The sequence below is a fragment of the Mesoplodon bidens genome (genome assembly GCF_964165515.1).
Source record: "Mesoplodon bidens genome assembly, contig: HAP1_SCAFFOLD_196, whole genome shotgun sequence".
NCBI classification, from domain to species: Eukaryota; Metazoa; Chordata; class Mammalia; order Artiodactyla; family Ziphiidae; genus Mesoplodon; species Mesoplodon bidens.
Window position 1 is genome coordinate 288,227 of NW_027671428.1, and position 18,611 is coordinate 306,837.

The window sequence follows — 18,611 nt, forward strand, 5'->3', positions numbered from 1 at the left end:
TTGGTGGCCCGGTGTCAGTGGAGTTCTGCTGGCCTTTCTGGAGGAGTTTCCAGGCAGCCACCTGTAAAGAAGAGAATATGTCACCCATACCTTCCGCTGGATTTCTCTCCGGACAGAGGTGAGGAAGGAAAAAAGCAGTTGGAGCTGGGACAGGTGTGGTATCACAGGCAGGACAATGGAAAGCTTCCAGAAGAGCGCACGGGGCCAAGACCACCCTGACTGGCCTGCAGTCACCAAGTTGGCCTGCGTGCTGTCGCTGGTGTGGCTCCACGGCCCTTCCTCTAGGCTTTCAAGCCCTTGTACATATTCAGGTGTTTTACCTGGGAAGGGTGGGAACAGTTCAGCAGCAGCTGGCCTAGGGCTCAGCTCACCTTTATACAGAGATGCCTTGGCACGGTCCCCCGGCTTTGCAATGAGGACACTCCTTGGGTGGGTGGTGGGTTGCTGGCTGTATGGGAGATAATTCCCCAACTCTGACCAATTTCAGAATTGTTTACCGCTGGAGCAAGTGCCCTGATAGGGTTTTCCTCTGTATAACTGGTGGGTTCAGGTTTTTTTTCGTTTATTGTTCAAGTTAGATTTTATTCCTCTTTTATATATTTATAGATATAAGTATGGAAATAATTCATTCCTATAAATACATCTGCGTGAATCGAAGAACTTTTCTCTGTTTTATTTTTAAATTTTATTTTTTAAAATTTTGAAATTTAATTTTATTTACTTTATATACAGCAGGTTATTATCAGTTATGTATTTTATACATATGCATGTATAGAGGTCAATCTCAAACTCCCAACTCATCCCACCACCACCACCCCATGGCTTCTCACACTTGGTCCATACGTTTGTTCTCTACCTGTGTGTCTCTATTTCTTCCCTGCAAACCAGTTCATCTGTACCATTTTTAGTTTCCAGCTATATGCATTAATATACAATATTTGTTTTCCTCTTTCTGACATACTTCATTATGTATGACAGTCTCTAGATCCATCGATGTCTCTACAAATGACCCAGTTTCATTCCTTTTTATGGCCGAGTAATATTCCATTTTATATATGTACCCCAATTTTATCCATTCATCTGTCTGTGGGCATTTAGGTTGCTTCCATTATCTGGCTATTGTAAATAGTGCTGCAATGAACCTTGTGGTGAATGTGCCTTTTTGATTTATGGTTGTCTCTGGGTATATGCCCAAAAGTGGGATTGCTGGGTCAGATGGTAATTCTATATCTAGTTTTTTAAAGGAAACTCCATACTGTTCTCCATAGTGACTGTATCAATTTACATTCGCAAAAATAGTGGAAGAGGGCTCCTTTTGTCCACACCCTCTCCAGAATTTGTTGTCTGTAGATTTTCTGATGATACCGATTCTAACAGGTGTGAGGTGATACCTCATTGTAGTTTTGATTTGCATTTCTCTAATAATTAGTGCTGTTGAGCAGCTTTTCATGTGCGTCTTGGCCATCTCTGTGTCTTCTTTGAAGAAACGTCTCTTTAGATCTTCTGCCCATTTTTGTATTGGGTTGTTTGTTTTTTTAATATTAAGGTGCATGAGCTGTTTATATATATTGGAGATTAAACCTTTGTCCATTGATTCGTTTGCAACTATTTTCGCCCCTTCTGAGGGATGCCTTTTTCCATTCCCGTGTTTTTAACCAATAAAGAAAGAAAGAAAAAGAAGCAGAAAACTAATGTGCGTAAAATATGCCTTTTGAAACGGTCGTTTTGAAATATGGACGTCCTTTGAACTTTTTGGTCGATATGTGACCCCAGGATTTGTTTTCAGGGCAGGTGTCATTTACAGGCCTGCAATGATTTTGAATATCCACTGACCATTATCGCTGGGATTAAAGCTGCTGTTGTGTGAAACGGCCACTAGGTGGCAGCAGTTCTCCATTACCTAATCTTGTTACTAGGGCAACAGATCCTCAATGGACCTCGTGTTCTAGATTGGAATTTAGAATGGAATGTGCCAGGAGAAAGCCCCTCAAGTTTGTCTCACTACTTCTTGTTCGTGTTTTTAATTTAATTTTTTATTTTTTTATTACAGCAAGTTTGATTACTATGTGTGGCTTGGTGTAAGTGTGGAAGATTTGGGTTTTTTACACATATACAGATGTCTGTTTTTCCTGGGATCCTTTTCCCATGTACGTTATGACAGAATGTTGAGTAGTCTTTTGGTATTCTGTAGGTCTTTGGTAATTATATATGTCACCTCTGTTTGTATATGTCTCTTAACACCGATATCGTAATGAAACCAATCCTCCTCACACCTTTCCTTTGGTGAACCAAAAGTTTGTTTAATGAATCTGTGATTGCCCTTCTCCGTGGAAATATCTGCCCTGGTATCCATTTTTAGGTAACACCTATAAGTGATATGATATGATATGTGTCTTTCACTTTCTGACTTAATACAAGTGACGTGATTACCTCTAGTCTCTTCTATGGTGCTGCAAATGGCATTGTGTCCTTATTTTCCTTGGCTTCTTTCTGCCTTAGCGAAGTGCATTTTCAACAATGTGATTCCCTGAGATCTGTGGATTAGCTGACCTGGGTAGCCTTACCCTGCTGGGGGACCCTCCACAGGTGTGCCTGGTTGAGGTCAATATAAAGAGCACTCCAGGCAGGAATAGACCCTGAAGCTGGCATGCCTCCATATTCTCTGCCCCGTCAGCAGTCTCGGGGCTGTGATGTTGGGAGGGAGTGAGGGGCCACAGCTGTTTTGGTTGCCCAGTGTGAGTGGGGTTCTGCTGGCCTTTCTGCAGGAGTTGCCAGGCTGCCACCTGTAAATAAGAGGATGTGTCACCCATACCTATCGCTGGAATTCCTCACTGGACAGATGTGAGGAAGGAAAATGCAGTGCGTGACGGGATAGGTGGGGTATGTCAGGCAGGACAATGAAAAGCTTCTGGAAGAGCGCCTGGGGCCAGGACCACCCTGGCTTGCCTGCAGGCACCAAGTTGGCCTTCCTGCTGTCGCTGGTGTGGCTTCACGGCCCTTCCTCTATGCTTTCAAGCTCTTGTACATATTAAGGTGTTTACCTGGGAAGGGTGGGAACAGTTCAGCAGCAGCTGGCCTGGGGCTCAGCTCACGTTTACTCAGAGATGCCTCGGCTCGGTCCCCCAGCCTTGCAATGAGGATGCTCCTTGCGTGGGGGCTGTGTTGCTGTTTGTATGGGAGATGATTCCCCACCTCTGACCAATTTCAGAATTGTTTACCGCTGGAGCAAGAGCCCTGATAGTGTTTTCCTCTGTATAACAGGTGGGTTCAGGTTTTTTTTTTCTTTTATGGTTCAAGTTAGATTTTATTCCTCTTTTATGTATTTATAAATATAAGCATGGAAATAATTCATTCCTATAAATACATCTGTTTGAAGGGGAGATCTTTTTTCTCATTTTTAAATTTTATTTTTTAAAATTTTGAAATTTAATTTTATTTACTTTTTTATACAGCAGGTTATTATTAGTTATGTATTTTATGCATATACATTTATACAGGTCAATCCCAATCTCCCAACTCATCCCACCACCACCACCCCATGGCTTCCCACACTTGGTGTCCATACTTTTGTTCTCTACCTCTGTGTCTCTATTTCTTCCCCGCAAACCAGTTCATCTGTACCATTTTTTAGGTTCCACATATATGCATTAATATACAATATTTGTTTTCCTCTTTCTGACTTACTTCATTCTGTATGACAGTCTCTAGATCCATCGATGTCTCTACAAATGACCCAGTTTCATTCCTTTTTATGGCCGAGTAATATTCCATTTGATATAGGTACCCCATCTTTATCCATTCATCTCTCTGTGGGCATTTAGATTGCTTCCATTACCTGGCTATTGTAAATAGTGCTGCAAAGAATATTGTGGTGAATGTGCCTTTTTGATTTATGGTTTTCTCTGGGTATATGACCAGAAGTGGGATTGCTGGATCAGATGGTAATTCTGTTTCTGGTTTTTTAAAGGAATCTCCATAGTGTTCTCCATAGTGACTGTATCAATTTACATTCCCACCAATAGTGGAAGAGTGCTCCTTTTGTCCACACCCTCCCCAGAATTTGTTGTTTGTAGATTTTCTGATGATGCCAATTCTAACAGGTTTTAGGTGATACCTCATTGTAGTTTTGAGTTGCATTTCTCTAATAATTAGTCCTGTGGAGTAGCTTTTCATGTGCTTGTTGGCCATCTCTGTGTCTTCTTTGAAGAAACGTCTCTTTAGTTCTTCTGCCCATTTTTGTATTGGGTTGTTTGTTTTTTTTTTAATATTAAGCTGCATGAGCTGTTTGTATATATTGGAGATTAAACCTTTGTCCATTGATTCGTGTGCAACGATTTTCGCACATTCTGAGGGATGCCTTTTTCCATTCCCGTTTTTTAACCAAAAAAGAAATAAAGAAGAACAAGCAGAACACTAATGTGCGTAAAATATGCCTTTTGAAACGGTCGTTTTGAAATATGGACGTCCTTTGAATTTTTTGTTCGATATGTGACCTGGGCAGGTGTCATTTACAGGCCTGCAATGATTTTGAATATCCACTGACCATTAGCGCTGGGATTAAAGCTGCTGTTGTGTGAAACGGCCACAAGGTGGCAGCAGTTCTCCCTTACCTAATCTGGTTCCTAGGGCAACAGAGCCTCAATGGAAGTCATGTTCTAGATTGGAATTTAGAATGGAATGTGCCAGGAGAAAGCCCCTCAAGTTTGTCTCACTACTTCTTGTTCGTGTTTTTAATTTAATTTTTTATTTTTTATTACAGCAAGTTTGATTACAATGTTTGGCTTTGTGTAAGTGTGGAAGATATGGTTCTTTTACACATATACACATGTCTGTAATTCCTGGGATCCTTTTCCCATGTACGTTATGAAAGAATGTTGAGTAGTCTTTTGGTATTCTGTAGGTCTTTGGTAATTATATATATCACCTGTGTTTGTATATATCTGTTAACCCCGATATCGTAATGAAACCAATCCCCCTCACACCTTTCCATTGGTGAACCATAAATTTGTTTAATGAATCTGTGATTGCCCTTCTCCAAGGAATTATCTGCCCTGGTATCCATTTTTAGTTAACACCTATAAGTGATATGATATGATATGTGTCTTTCACTTTCTGACTTACTCCAAGTCACGTGATTACCTCTAGACTCATCTACGGTGCTGCAAATGGCATTGTGTCCTTATTTTCCTTGGCTTCAATTCTGCCTTAGCGAAATGCATTTTCAACAATGTGATTCCCTGAGGTCTGTGGATTAGCTAACCTGGGTAGCCTTACCCTGCCGGCCGGCCCTCCACAGGTGTCCCTGGTTGAGGTCAATATAAACAGCGCTCCAGGCAGCAATAGCCCCTGAAGCTGTGCCTGCCTCCATATTCTCTGCCGCGTGCGCAGTCTCGGGGCTGTGCTGGTGGGAGGGAGTGAGGGGCCACAGCCTTTTTGGTGGCCCAGTGTGAGTGGGGTTCTGCTGGCCTTTCTGCAGGAGTTGCCAGGCTGCCATCTGTATAGAAGAGGATGTGTCACCCATACCTTCCGGTGGAATTTCTCACTGGACAGAGGTGAGGAAGGAAAACGCAGTGCAGGCCGGGACAGGTGGGGTATGTCAGGCAGGACAATGAAAAGCTTCCGGAAGAGCGCCCGGGGCCAGGACCACCCTGGCTGGCCTGCAGGCACCTAGTTGGCCTGCGTGCTGTCGCTTGTGTGGCTTCACGGGCCTTCCTCTATGCTTTCAAGCCCTTGTACATATTAAGGTGTTTTACCTGGGAAGGGTGGGAACAGTTCAGCCGCAGGTGGCCTGGGGCTCAGCTCACGTTTACTCAGAGATGCCTCGGCACGGTCCCCCAGCCTTGCAGTGAGGATGCTCCTTGCGTGGGTGCTGTGTTGCTGTTTGTATGGGAGATGATTCCCCACCTCTGACCAATTTCACAATTGTTTACCGCTGGAGCAAGATCCCTGATAGTGTTTGCCTCTGTATAACAGGTGGGTTCAGGTTTTTTTTTTTCTTTTATGGTTCAAATTAGATTTTATTCCTCTTTTATGTATTTATAGATATAAGCATGGAAATAATTCATTCCTATAAATACATCTGTTTGAAGGGGAGATCTTTTTTCTCATTTTGAAATTTGATTTTTTAAAATTTTGAAATTTAATTTTATTTACTTTTTTATACAGCAGGTTATTATCAGTTATATATTTTATGCATATACATGTATGCATATCAATCCCAATCTCCCAACTCATCCCACCACCACCACACCATGGCTTCCCACACTTGGTGTCCATACGTTTGTTCTCTACCTCTGTCTCTATTTCTTCCCTGCAAACCAGTTCATCTGTACCAATTTTTAGGTTCCACATATATGCATTAATATACAATATTTGTTTTCCTCTTTCTGACTTACTTCATTCTGTATGACAGTCTCTAGATCCATCGATGTCTCTACAAATGACCCAGTTTCATTCCTTTTTATGGCTGAGAAATATTCCATTTTATATATGTACCCCATCTTTATCCATTCATCTGTCTGTGGGCATTTAGTTTGCTTCCATTACCTGGCTATTGTAAATAGTGCTGCAATGAACATTGTGGTGAATGTGCCTTTTTGATTTATGGTTTTCTTTGGGTATATGCCCAGAAGTGGGATTGCTGGATCAGATGGTAATTCTATTTGTAGTTTTTTTAAGGAAACTCCATACTGTTCTCCATAGTGACTGTATCAATTTACATTCCCACCAATAGTGGAAGAGGGCTCCTTTTGTCCACACCCTCCCCAGAATTTGTTGTTTGTAGATTTTCTGATGATGCCGATTCTAACAGGTGTGAGGTGATACCTCATTGTAGTTTTGATTTGCATTTCTCTAATAATTAGTGCTGTTGAGCAGCTTTTCATGTGCGTCTTGGCCATCTCTGTGTCTTCTTTGAAGAAACGTCTCTTTAGATCTTCTGCCCATGTTTGTATTGGGTTGTTTGTTTTTTTTAATATTAAGCTCCATGAGCTGTTTATATATATTGGAGATTAAACCTTTGTCCATTGATTCGTTTGCGACTATTTACGCCCCTTCTGTGGGATGCCTTTTTCCATTCCCGTTTTTTTAACCAAAAAAGAAAGAAAGAAAAAGAAGCACAACACTAATGTGGGTAAAATATGCCTTTTGAAACGGTCGTTTTGAAATATGGACGTCCTTTGAAATTTTTGGTCGATATGTGACCCCAGGATTTGTTTTCAGGGCAGGTGTCATTTACAGGCCTGCAATGATTTTGAATATCAACTGACCATTAGCGCTGGGATTAAAGCTGCTGTTGTGTGAAACGGCCACAAGGTGGCAGCAGTTCTCCCTTACCTAATCTGGTTACTAGGGCAACAGAGCCTCAATGGAAGTCGTGTTCTAGATTGGAATTTAGAATGGAATGTGCCAGGAGAAAGCCCCTCAAGTATGTCTCACTACTTCTTGTTTGTGTTTTTAATTTAATTTTTTATTTTTTAGTACAGCAAGTTTGATTACAATGTTTGGCTTGGTGTAAGTGTGGAAGATGTGGTTTTTTTACAAGTATACAGATGTCTGTTTTTCCTGGGATCCTTTTCCCATGTACGTTATGACAGAATGTTGAGTAGTCTTTTGGTATTCCGTAGGTCTTTGGTGATTATATATGTCACCTGTGTTTGTATATATCTGTTAACCCCGATATCTTAATGAAACCAATCCTCCTCACACCTTTCCATTGGTGAACCATAAGTTTGTTTAATGAATCTGTGATTGCCCTTCTCCGTGGAAATATCTGCCCTGGTATGCATTTTTAGGTAATACCTATAAGTGATATGATACGATAAAGTGTCTTTCACTTTCTAACTTACTACAAGTCACGTGATTACCTCTAGACTCAGCTACGGTGCTGCAAATGGCATTGTGTCCTTATTTTCCTTGGCTTCTATTCTGCCTTAGCGAGGTCCATTTTCAACAATGTGATTCCCTGAGGGTTGTGGATTAGCTGACCTGGGCAGCCTTACCCTGCCGGCCGGCCCTCCCCAGGTCTGCCTGGTTGAGGTCAATATAAACAGCGCTCCAGGCAGCAATAGCCCCTGAAGCTGTGCCTGACTCCATATTCTCTGCTCCGTCAGCAGTCTCGGGGCTGTGCTGGTGGGAGGGAGTGAGGGGCCACAGCTTTGTTGGTGGCCCGGTGTCAGTGGGGTTCTGCTGGCCTTTCTGCAGGTGTTTCCAGGCAGCCACCTGTAAAGAGGAGGATGTGTCACCCATACCTTCCGCTGGAATTTCTCTCCGGACAGAGGTGAGGAAGGAAAAAAGCAGTGGGGGCCGGGACAAGAGGGGTATCTCAGGCAGTACAATGGAAAGATTGCGGAAGAGCGCCCGGGGCCAGGATCACCCTGGCTGGCCTGCAGTCACCAAGTTGGCCTGCGTGCTGTCGCTGGTGTGGCTCCACGGCACTTCCTCTAGGCTTTCTAGCCTTAGTACATATTCAGGTGTTTTACCTGGGAAGGGTGGGAACAGTTCAGCAGCAGCTGGCCTGGGGCTCAGCTCTCCTTTATTCAGAGATGCCTCAGCACGGTCCCCCAGCTTTGCAATGAGGACGCTACTTGCATGGGGGGTGGGTTGCTGGCTGCATGGGAGATGATTCCCCACCTCTGACCAATTTCAGAATTGTTTACCGCTGGAGCAAGTGCCCTGATAGGGTTTTCCTCTGTATAACTGGTGGGTTCAGGTTTTTTTTTCGTTTATGGTTCAAGTTAGATTTTATTCCTCTTTTATGTATTTATAGATATAAGCATGGAAATAATTCATTCCTATAAATACATGTGTGTGAAGGGAAGAACTTTTTTCTGTTTTATTTTTAAATTTTATATTTTAACATTTTGAAATTTAATTTTATTTACTTTTTTATACAGCGGGTTATTATTAGTTATGTATTTTATGCATATACATGTATACAGGTCAATCTCAAACTCCCAACTCATCCCACCACCACCATCCCATGGCTTCCCACACTTGGTGTCCATACGTTTGTCCTCTACCTCTGTGTCTCTATTTCTTCCCTGCAAACCAGTTCATCTGTACCATTTTTTAGGTTCCACATATATGCATTAATATACAATATTTGTTTTCCTCTTTCTGACTTACTTCATTCTGTATGACAGTCTCTAGATCCATCGATGTCTCTACAAATGACCCAGTTTCATTCCTTTTTATGGCCGAGTAATATTCCATTTTATATATGTACCCCATCTTTATCCATTCATCTGTCTGTGGGCATTTAGGTTGCTTCCATTACCTGGCTATTGTAAATAGTGCTGCAGTGAACCTTGTGGTGAATGTGCCTTTTTGATTTATGGTTGTCTGTGGGTATATGCCCAAAAGTGGGATTGCTGGGTCAGATGGTAATTCGATTTCTAGTTTTTTAAAGGAAACTCCATACTGTTCTCTATAGTGACTGTATCAATTTACATTCCCACCAATAGTGGAAGAGGGCTCCTTTTGTCCACACCCTCCCCAGAATTTGTTGTCTGTAGATTTTCTGATGATGCCGATTCTAACAGGTGTGAGGTGATACCTCATTGTAGTTTTGATTTGCATTTCTCTAATAATTAGTGCTCTTGAGCAGCTTTTCATGTGCGTCTTGGCCATCTCTGTGTCTTCTTTGAAGAAACGTCTCTTTAGATCTTCTGCCCATTTTTGTATTGGGTTGTTTGTTTTTTTAATAAGCTGCATGAGCTGTTTATATATATTGGAGATTAAACCTTTGTCCATTGATTCGTTTGCAACTATTTTCGCCCCTTCTGAGGGATGCCTTTTTCCATGCCCGTGTTTTTAAACAAAAAAGAAAGAAAGAAAAAGAAGCAGAACACTAATGTGCATAAAATATGCCTTTTGAAACGGTCGTTTTGAAATATGGACGTCCTTTAAATTTTTTGGTCGATATGTGCCCCCAGGTTTTCTTTTCAGGGCAGGTGTCATTTACAGGCCTGCAATGATTTTGAATATCTACTGACCATTAGCCCTGGGATTAAAGCTGCTGTTGTGTGAAACGGCCACTAGGTGGCAGCAGTTCTCCCTTAACACATCTGGTTACTAGGGCAACAGAGCCTCAATGGATGTCATGTTCTAGATTGGAATTTAGAATGGAATGTGCCAGGAGAAAGCCCCTCAAGTTTGACTCCCTACTTCTTATTCGTATTTTTAATTTTTTTTTATTTTTTATTATAGAAAGTTTGATTACAATGTTTGGCTTGTTGTAGGTGTGGAAGATATGGTTCTTTTACACATATACAGATGTCTGTTCTTCCTGGGATCCTTTTCCCATGTACGTTATGACAGAATGTTGAGTAGTCTTCTCTTGGTATTCCGTAGGTCTTTGGTGATTATATATGTCACCTCTGTTTGTATATGTCTGTTAACCCCGATATCGTAATGAAACCAATCCTCACACCTTTCCATTGGTGAACCATAAGTTTGTTTAATGAATCTATGATTGCACTTCTCAGTGGAAATGACTGCCCTGGTTTCTATTTTAGGTAACACCTATAAGTGATATGAAATGATATGTGTCTTTCACTTTCTGACTTACTCCAAGTCACGTGATTACCTCTAGACTCATCTACGGTGCTGCAAATGGCATTGTGTCCTTATTTTCCTTGGCTTCTATTCTGCCTTAGCGAAGTCCATTTTCAACAATGTGATTCCCTGAGGGTTGTGGATTAGCTGACCTGGGCAGCCTTACCCTGCCGGCCGGCACTCCCCAGGTCTGCCTGTTTGAGGTCAATATAAACAGCGCTCCAGACAGCAATAGCCCCTGAAGCTGTGCCTGACTCCATATTCTCTGCCCCGTCAGCAGTCTCGGGGCTGTGCTGGTGGGAGGGAGTGAGGGGCCACAGCTTTGTTGGTGGCCCGGTGTGAGTGGGGTTCTGCTGGCCTTTCTGCAGGAGTTGCCAGGCTGCCACCTGTAAAGAGGAGGATGTGTCACCCATACCTTCTGCTGGAATTTCTCTCCGGACAGAGGTGAGGAAGGAAAAAAGCAGTGGGGGCCGGGACAAGAGGGGTATCTCAGGCAGGACAATGGAAAGCTTCCGGAAGAGCGCCCGGGGCCAGGATCACCCTGGCTGGCCTGCAGTCACCAAGTTGGCCTGCGTGTTGTCGCTGGTGTGGCTCCACGGCCCTTCCTCTAGGCTTTCAAGCCTTTGTACATATTCAGGTGTTTTACCTGGGAAGGGTGGGAACAGTTAAGCAGCAGCTGGCCTGGGGCTCAGCTCACCTTTATTCAGAGATGCCTCGGCACGGTCCCCCAGCTTTGCAATGAGGACGCTCCTTGCATGGGGGGTGGGTTGCTGGCTGTATGGGAGATGATTCCCCACCTCTGACCAATTTCAGAATTGTTTACCGCTGGAGCAAGTGCCCTGATAGGGTTTTCCTCTGTATAACTGGTGAGTTCAGGTTTTTTTTTTCGTTTATGTTTCAAGTTAGATTTTATTCCTCTTTTATGTATTTATAGATATAAGCATGGAAATAATTCATTCCTATAAATACATCTGTGTGAAGGGAAGAACTTTTTTCTGTTTTATATTTAAATTCTATATTTTAAAATTTTGAAATTTAATTTTATTTACTTTTTTATACAGCGGTTTATTATTAGTTATGTATTTTATGCATATACAGGTATTCAGGTCAATCTCAAACTCCCAACTCATCCCACCACCACCACCCCATGGCTTCCCACACTTGGTGTCCATACGTTTCTTCTCTACCTCTGTGTCTCTATTTCTTACATGCAAACCAGTTCATCTGTACCATTTTTTGTTTCAACATATATGCATTAATATACAATATTTGTTTTCCTCTTTCTGACTTACTTCATTCTGTATGACAGTCTCTAGATCCATCGATGTCTCTACAAATGACCAAGTTTCATTCCTTTTTATGGCTGAGTAATATTCCATTTTATATATGTACTAAATCTTTATCAATTCATCTGTCTGTGGGCATTTAGGTTGCTTCCATTACCTGGCTATTGTAAATAGTGCTGCAATGAACATTGTGGTGAATGTGCCTATTTGATTTATGGTTTTCTCTGGGTATATGCCCAGAAGTGGGATTGCTGGATCAGATGGTAATTCTATTTCTAGTTTTTTTAAGGACTCTCCATACTGTTCTGCATAGTGACTGTATCAATTTACATTCCCACCAATAGTGGAAGAGGGCTCCTTTTGTCCACACCCTCTCAAGAATTTGTTGTTTGTAGATATTCTGATGATGCCGATTCTAACAGGTGTGAGGTGATACCTCATTGTAGTTTTGATTTGCATTTCTGAAATAATTAGTGTTGTTGAGCACCTTTGCATGTGTGTTTTCGCTATCACTGTGCCGTCTATGAAGAAACGTCTCTTATAGTGGGTTTGAGCTGATTCTCAATGCCGTGTTTATGCCATGCTAGACACAGTTGATTCCCTTACGGAGACATATCAATACATAGGTTTTAAGATTCTTACTATTCAGATATATTCCTTTGCCCGGAATATGTTGTTTTGAGTCCCTGTCACTGAGGAAGGTGTAAGTCTTGTTTATTCCGTATTTTGTTTTTAGATCGGTACCTGTGCTTATATCAAACTCTGATTTTATGCATCACCCCACCTCTCCTTCCCCCTTAAGCAGGCATAAGTGTGTTTTCTAAATGTGAGACTCTGTTCTCTTTCCTAACTCAGTTCATGTGTAGCCATGTTTACAGGATATTCATAAGTGCTATCTTATTATAAGTTTATTTTTCTGTGTGACTTATTTCACTTAGAATCATCGTAACTGAATCTACTCACATTGGTGCTCCTGGTCTTATGACATTGATTTAATGGCTGAGCGATATTCCATCGTACGTAAGTACCACAATTTTTTAACCATTTTTATATTTCCTGGGTTATTTAAGGTGTACCCAAGTTGAGGTTCTTGTAAGCAGTGCAGCCCTAAATTTGGGTGTGGTTCTGTCATATTGATTTTCAGTTTTCCCAAGGTATATTCCCTAGACTGCAAATGCCCTTGGCTCTGTAGCTGTTGTTTACTTGTTTTATGGAACACAATGCACTCCACCAGTGAGGCAGTTGGCAATTTACATCCCGCCCATCAGCATAAAAAGGCTCCTATTCTCCAGGGCCTGTCATGCCTTTCTGGTTTTTACATATTTTGTGGATGTCCCTTTTGACCGGTGGGAAGAGATACTTCTTTGAAGTGCAGACTTGCATTGCCCGCTTGCTTTCTTGGCCAAAAAGGGCGTATGAGTTTTTTCCTGATCATATTCAGGAGAAAACGCATATGCCCTTTTTGGCCAAGTGCATCATTGTCGAAGTTGTGCTCCTCTTCCTGTGCTTCACAGGCGATTCCTACGTACCTCTTGAAATCAGTTTCCTGCTATTCTGCCTCGCTTTCAAGGAGGCCACGTTGCCTTCCCTCAGCAGACTTTTGGTCGATAGTTGTCCTTTATTACTCTGCCATTCTGTGAATTTCTGTGCCCCTGAGCTCCAGTTTTCAACACTTTTTTTGTGAGCTGAACGCAAGTACAAAATATTGGTTTAGGATCTATACTGGTTCCCGGCGGGTGTCTGAGACTTTGGTTAATTCTTCTTCCTGCCGGGATATCAGAGTGACATGTGCCCGTCCAAATGCCTAACAGCTACTCTCTCATTGGTTCTCCCTCTTCCCTTCCATCCTCTGCCAAATTGGCAACCGTTGCGAACCAGGAGCTTAAAGGGGCTGTCTCTCCAAGTTGGGAGATTGATAGTAAAGCAGTTGGAAAGTCAAACCGGAGCACCAGGAGAGGGACTACTCGTTGAGTTTTAGAAACCTTTTGTATTCACAGTGTGTCCATTTTCTAGGTTTCCCGTACAGGTTATAGCTGTAGTAATATTCCCTTCAACATGGAGAATTGGGACCCATGGAATGGGGGCCATGCGTTCTTGCTTTAAAGGGTCTGCATTTGCTCACCGAATCTCACCAATCCTCTCAGTCCCAAGTGTCCAGCCTTATGCCACATCCAGCTGTCATTGTAGATAGGGTCATTCCAGGTTTCATCAGAGACCCTGAAGGAAATGTAAAGAATTTCCCTGTTTTTTGGTTTTGTTTTTGAAATTCCGTTTTATAGTGGGTTTGAGCTGATTCTCGCTGCCATGTTTATGCCAGTCTAGACACACTTGATTTCCTTACAGAGACATATCAATACATAGGTTTTAAGATTCTTACTAGTCAGATCTATTCCTTTGTGGGAAATATGGGGTTTTGAGTCCCTTTCACTGTGGAAAGTTAAGGTCTTGTCTATTCCACAGTTGGTTTTAGAAATGGTACCTGTGCTTATATCAAACTCTGGTTTTATGCATCACCCCACCTCTCCATTCCCGTTAAGCAGGCATAAGAGTGTTTTCTAAATGTGAGACTCTGTTCTCTTTCCTAACTCAGTTCATGTGTAGCCATGTTTACAGGATGTTCTTAAGTGATATCTTATGATAAGTTTCTTTTTCTGTGTGACTTTTTTCACTTAGAATCATCGTACCTGAATCCAATCACTTTGCTGCTCCTGGTCTTATGACATTGATTTCATGGCTGAGGGATATTCCATCGTACATAAATACCAGAGTTTTTTGAACCATTTTTATATTTCCTGGGATATTTAAGGTGTACCCAAGTTGAGGTTCTTGTAAGCAGTGCAGCCCTAAATTTGGGTGTGGTTCTGTCTTATTGATTTTCTGTTTTCCCAAGGTATATTCCCTAGACTGGATATGCCCTTGGCTCTGTAGCTCTGTTGATTACTTCTTTTAGGGAACGCAATGCACTCCTCCAGTGAGGCAGTTGGCAATTTACATCCCGCCAATCAGCATAACAAGGCTCCCTGTTCTCCAGGGCCTGTCTTGCCTTTCTGGTTTTTACACATTTTGTGGATGTCCCTTTTGACCGGTGGGAAGTGATACTTCTTTGTAGTGCAGATTTGCATTGCCCGCTTGCTTGCTTGGCCAAAAAGGGCGTATGCATTTTCTCCTGAATATATTCAGAAGAAAACGCTTACGCCCTTTTTGGCCCAGTGCGTCACTGTCGAAGTTGTGCCCCTCTTCCTGTGCTTTAAAGGCGATTCCAACGTACCTCTTGAAATCTGTTTCCTGCTATTCTGCCTGGCTTTCAAGTCCACCTCGTTGCCTTCCCTCAACAGATTTCTGGACGATAGTTGTGCTTTATTACTCTGCCAGTTTGTGAATTGCTGTGCCCCTGTGCTCCATTTTTCAACTCGTTTTTTCTGAGCTGTACGCAAGTCCAAAATTTTGGTTCAGGACCTATACTGGTTCCCGGTGGGTGGCTGAGACTCTGGTTAATTCTTCTTCCTGCCGGGAAATTAGAGTGACATGTGCCCGTGCAAATGTCTAACAGCTACTCTCTCATTGGTTCTCCCTCTTCCCTTCCATCCTCTGCCAAATTGGCAACCTGTGCGAACCAGGAGGTTAAAGGGGCTGTCTCTCCAAGTTGGGAGATTGATAGGAAAGCAGTTGCAAAGTCAAACCGGAGCTACAGGAGAGGGACTTCTCGTTGAGTTTTAGAAACCTTTTGTATTCACTGTGTGTCCATTCTCTAGGTTTCCCGTACATGTTATATCTGTAGTAATATTCCCTTCAACATGGAGAGTTGGGACCCATGGAATGGGGGCCATGCATTTTTGCTTTAAAGGGTCTGCATTTGCTCACCCAATCTCACCAATCCTCTCAGTCCCAAGTGTCCAGCCTTATGCCACTTCCAGCTGTCATTGTAAATAGGGTCATTCCAGGTTTCATCAGAGACCCTGAAGGAAATGTAAAGAATTTCCCTGTTTTTTGGTTTTGTTTTTGAATTTCCTTTTTATAGTGGGTTTCAGCTGATTCTCACTGCCATGTTTATGCCAGTCTAGACACATTTGATTCCCTTACAAAGACATATCAATACATAGGTTTTAAGATTCTTACTAGTCAGATCTATTCCTCTGCGGGAAATATGGTGTTTTGAGTCCCTTTCACTGAGGAAGGTGTAGGTCTTGTCTATTCCACAGTTGGTTTTAGAAATGGTACCTGTGCTTATATCAAACTCTGGTTTTATGCATCACCCCACCTCTCCTTTCCCCTTAAGCAGGCATAAGAGTGTTTTCTAAATGTGAGACTCTGTTCTCTTTCCTAACTCAGTTCATGTGTAGCCATGTTTACAGCATCTTCATAAGTGATATCTTATGAGAAGTTTCTTTTTCTGTGTGACTTATTTCACTTAGAATCATCGTACCTGAATCCACTCACTTTGCTGCTCCTGGTCTTATGACATTGATTTCATGGCTGAGGGATATTCCATCGTACATAAATACCACAGTTTTTTGAACCATTTTTATATTTCCTGGGATATTTAAGGTGTACCCAAGTTGAGGTTCTTGTAAGCAGTGCAGCCCTAAATTTGGGGGTGGCTCTGTCTTATTGATTTTCAGTTTTCCCAAGGTATATTCCCTTGACTGGAAGTGCCCTTGGCTCTGTAGCTCTGTTGTTTACTTGTTTTAGGGAACGCAATGCACTCCTCCAGTGAGGCAGTTGGCAATTTACATCACGCCCATCAGCATAAAAAGGCTCCCTGTTCTCCAGGGCCTGTCTTGTCTTTCTGGTTTTTACATATTTTGTCGATGTCCCTTTGGAACGATGGGAAGTGATACTTCTTTGTAGTGCAGATTTGCATTGCCCGCCTGCTTGCTTGGCCAAAAAGAGCGTATGCGTTTTCTCCTGAATATATTCAGGAGAAAACGCATACGCTCTTTTTGGCCAAGTGCGTCATTGTCGAAGTTGTGCCCCTCTTCCTGTGCTTTAAAGGCGATTCCAACGTACCTCTTGAAATCTGTTTCCTGCTATTCTGCCTCGCTTTCAAGTCCGCCTCGTTGCCTTCCCTCAACAGATTTTTGGACGACAGTTGTCCTTTATTACTCTGCCAGTTTGTGAATTGCTGTGCCCCTGAGCTCCATTTTTCAACTCGTTTTTTGTGAGCTGTACGCAAGTCCAAAATTTTGGTTCAGGACCTATACTGTTTCCCGGTGGGTGGCTGAGACACTGGTTAATTCTTCTTCCTGCCGGGAAATTAGAGTGACCTGTGCCCGTCCAAATGTCTAACAGCTACTCTCTCATTGGTTCTCCCTCTTCCCTTCCATCCTCTGCCAAATTGGCAACCTGTGCGAACCAGGAGGTTAAAGGGGATGTCTCTCCAAGTTGGGAGATTGATAGGAAAGCAGTTGCAAAGTCAAACCTGAGCACCAGGAGAGGGACTTCTCGTTGAGTTTTAGAAACCTTTTGTATTCAAGTGTGTCCATTCTCTATGTTTCCCGTACATGTTATATCTGTAGTAATATTCCCTTCAACATGGAGAGTTGGGACCCATGGAATGGGGGACATGCATTTTTGCTTTAAAGGGTCTGCATTTGCTCACCCAATCTCACCAATCCTCTCAGTCCCAAGTGTCCAGCCTTATGCCACATCCAGCTCTCATTGTAGATAGGGTCATTCCAGGTTTCATCAGAGACCCTGAAGGAAATGTAAAGAATTTCCCTGTTTTTTGGTTTTGTTTTTAAAATTCCTTTTTATAGTGGGTTTGAGCTAATTCTCGCTGCCATGTTTATGCCAGTCTAGACACACTTGATTCCCTTACAGAGACATATCAATACATAGGTTTTAAGATTCTTACTACTCAGATCTATTCCTCTGCGGGAAATATGGGGTTTTGAGTCCCTTTCACTGAGGAAGGTGTAGGTCTTGTCTATTCCACAGTTGGTTTTAAAATGGTACCTGTGCTTATATCAAACTCTGGTTTTATGCATCACCCCACCTCTCCTTTCCCCTTAAGCAGGCATAAGAGTGTTTTCTAAATGTGAGACTCTGTTCTCTTTCCTAACTCAGTTCATGTGTAGCCATGTTTACAGGATCTTCATAAGTGATATCTTATGAAAAGTTTCTTTTTCTGTGTGACTTATTTCACTTAGAATCATCATACCTGAATCCACTCACTTTGTTGCTCCTGGTCTTAAAACATTGATTTCATGGCTGAGGGATATTCCATCGTACATAAATACCAGAGTTTTTTGAACCATTTTTATATTTCCTGGGATATTTAAGGTGTACCCAAGTTGAGGTTCTTGTAAGCAGTGCAGCCCTAAATTTGGGTGTGGTTCTGTCTTATTGATTTTCAGTTTTCCCAAGGTATATTCCCTAGACTGGATATGCCCTTGGCTCTGTAGCTCTGTTGATTACTTCTTTTAGGGAACGCAATGCACTCCTCCAGTGAGGCAGTTGGCAATTTACATCCTGCCCATCAGCATAACAAGGCTCCCTGTTCTCCAGGGCCTGTCTTGCCTTTCTGGTTTTTACACATTTTGTGGATGTCCCTTTTGACCGGTGGGAAGTGATACTTCTTTGTAGTGCAGATTTGCATTGCCCGCTTGCTTGCTTGGCCAAAAAGGGCGTATGCGTTTTCTCCTGAATATATTCAGGAGAAAACGCTTACGCCCTTTTTGGCCAAGTACGTCATTGTCGAAGTTGTGCCCCTCTTCCTGTGCTTTAAAGGCGATTCCAACGTACCTCTTGAAATCTGTTTCCTGCTAT

General features: G+C 42.4%; 1 long non-coding RNA gene across 1 annotated transcript in view; it reads right to left on the minus strand.

The window, feature by feature from the left end:
* Window positions 1–18,611, minus strand: part of LOC308611409 — an 874,260-nt gene that overhangs the window by 257,085 nt on the left and 598,564 nt on the right. Inside the window, exon 2 of the long non-coding RNA XR_014014895.1 lies at window positions 662–720. This is a non-coding gene — a long non-coding RNA (uncharacterized lncRNA). The remainder of the gene's footprint in view (window positions 1–661; window positions 721–18,611) is intronic.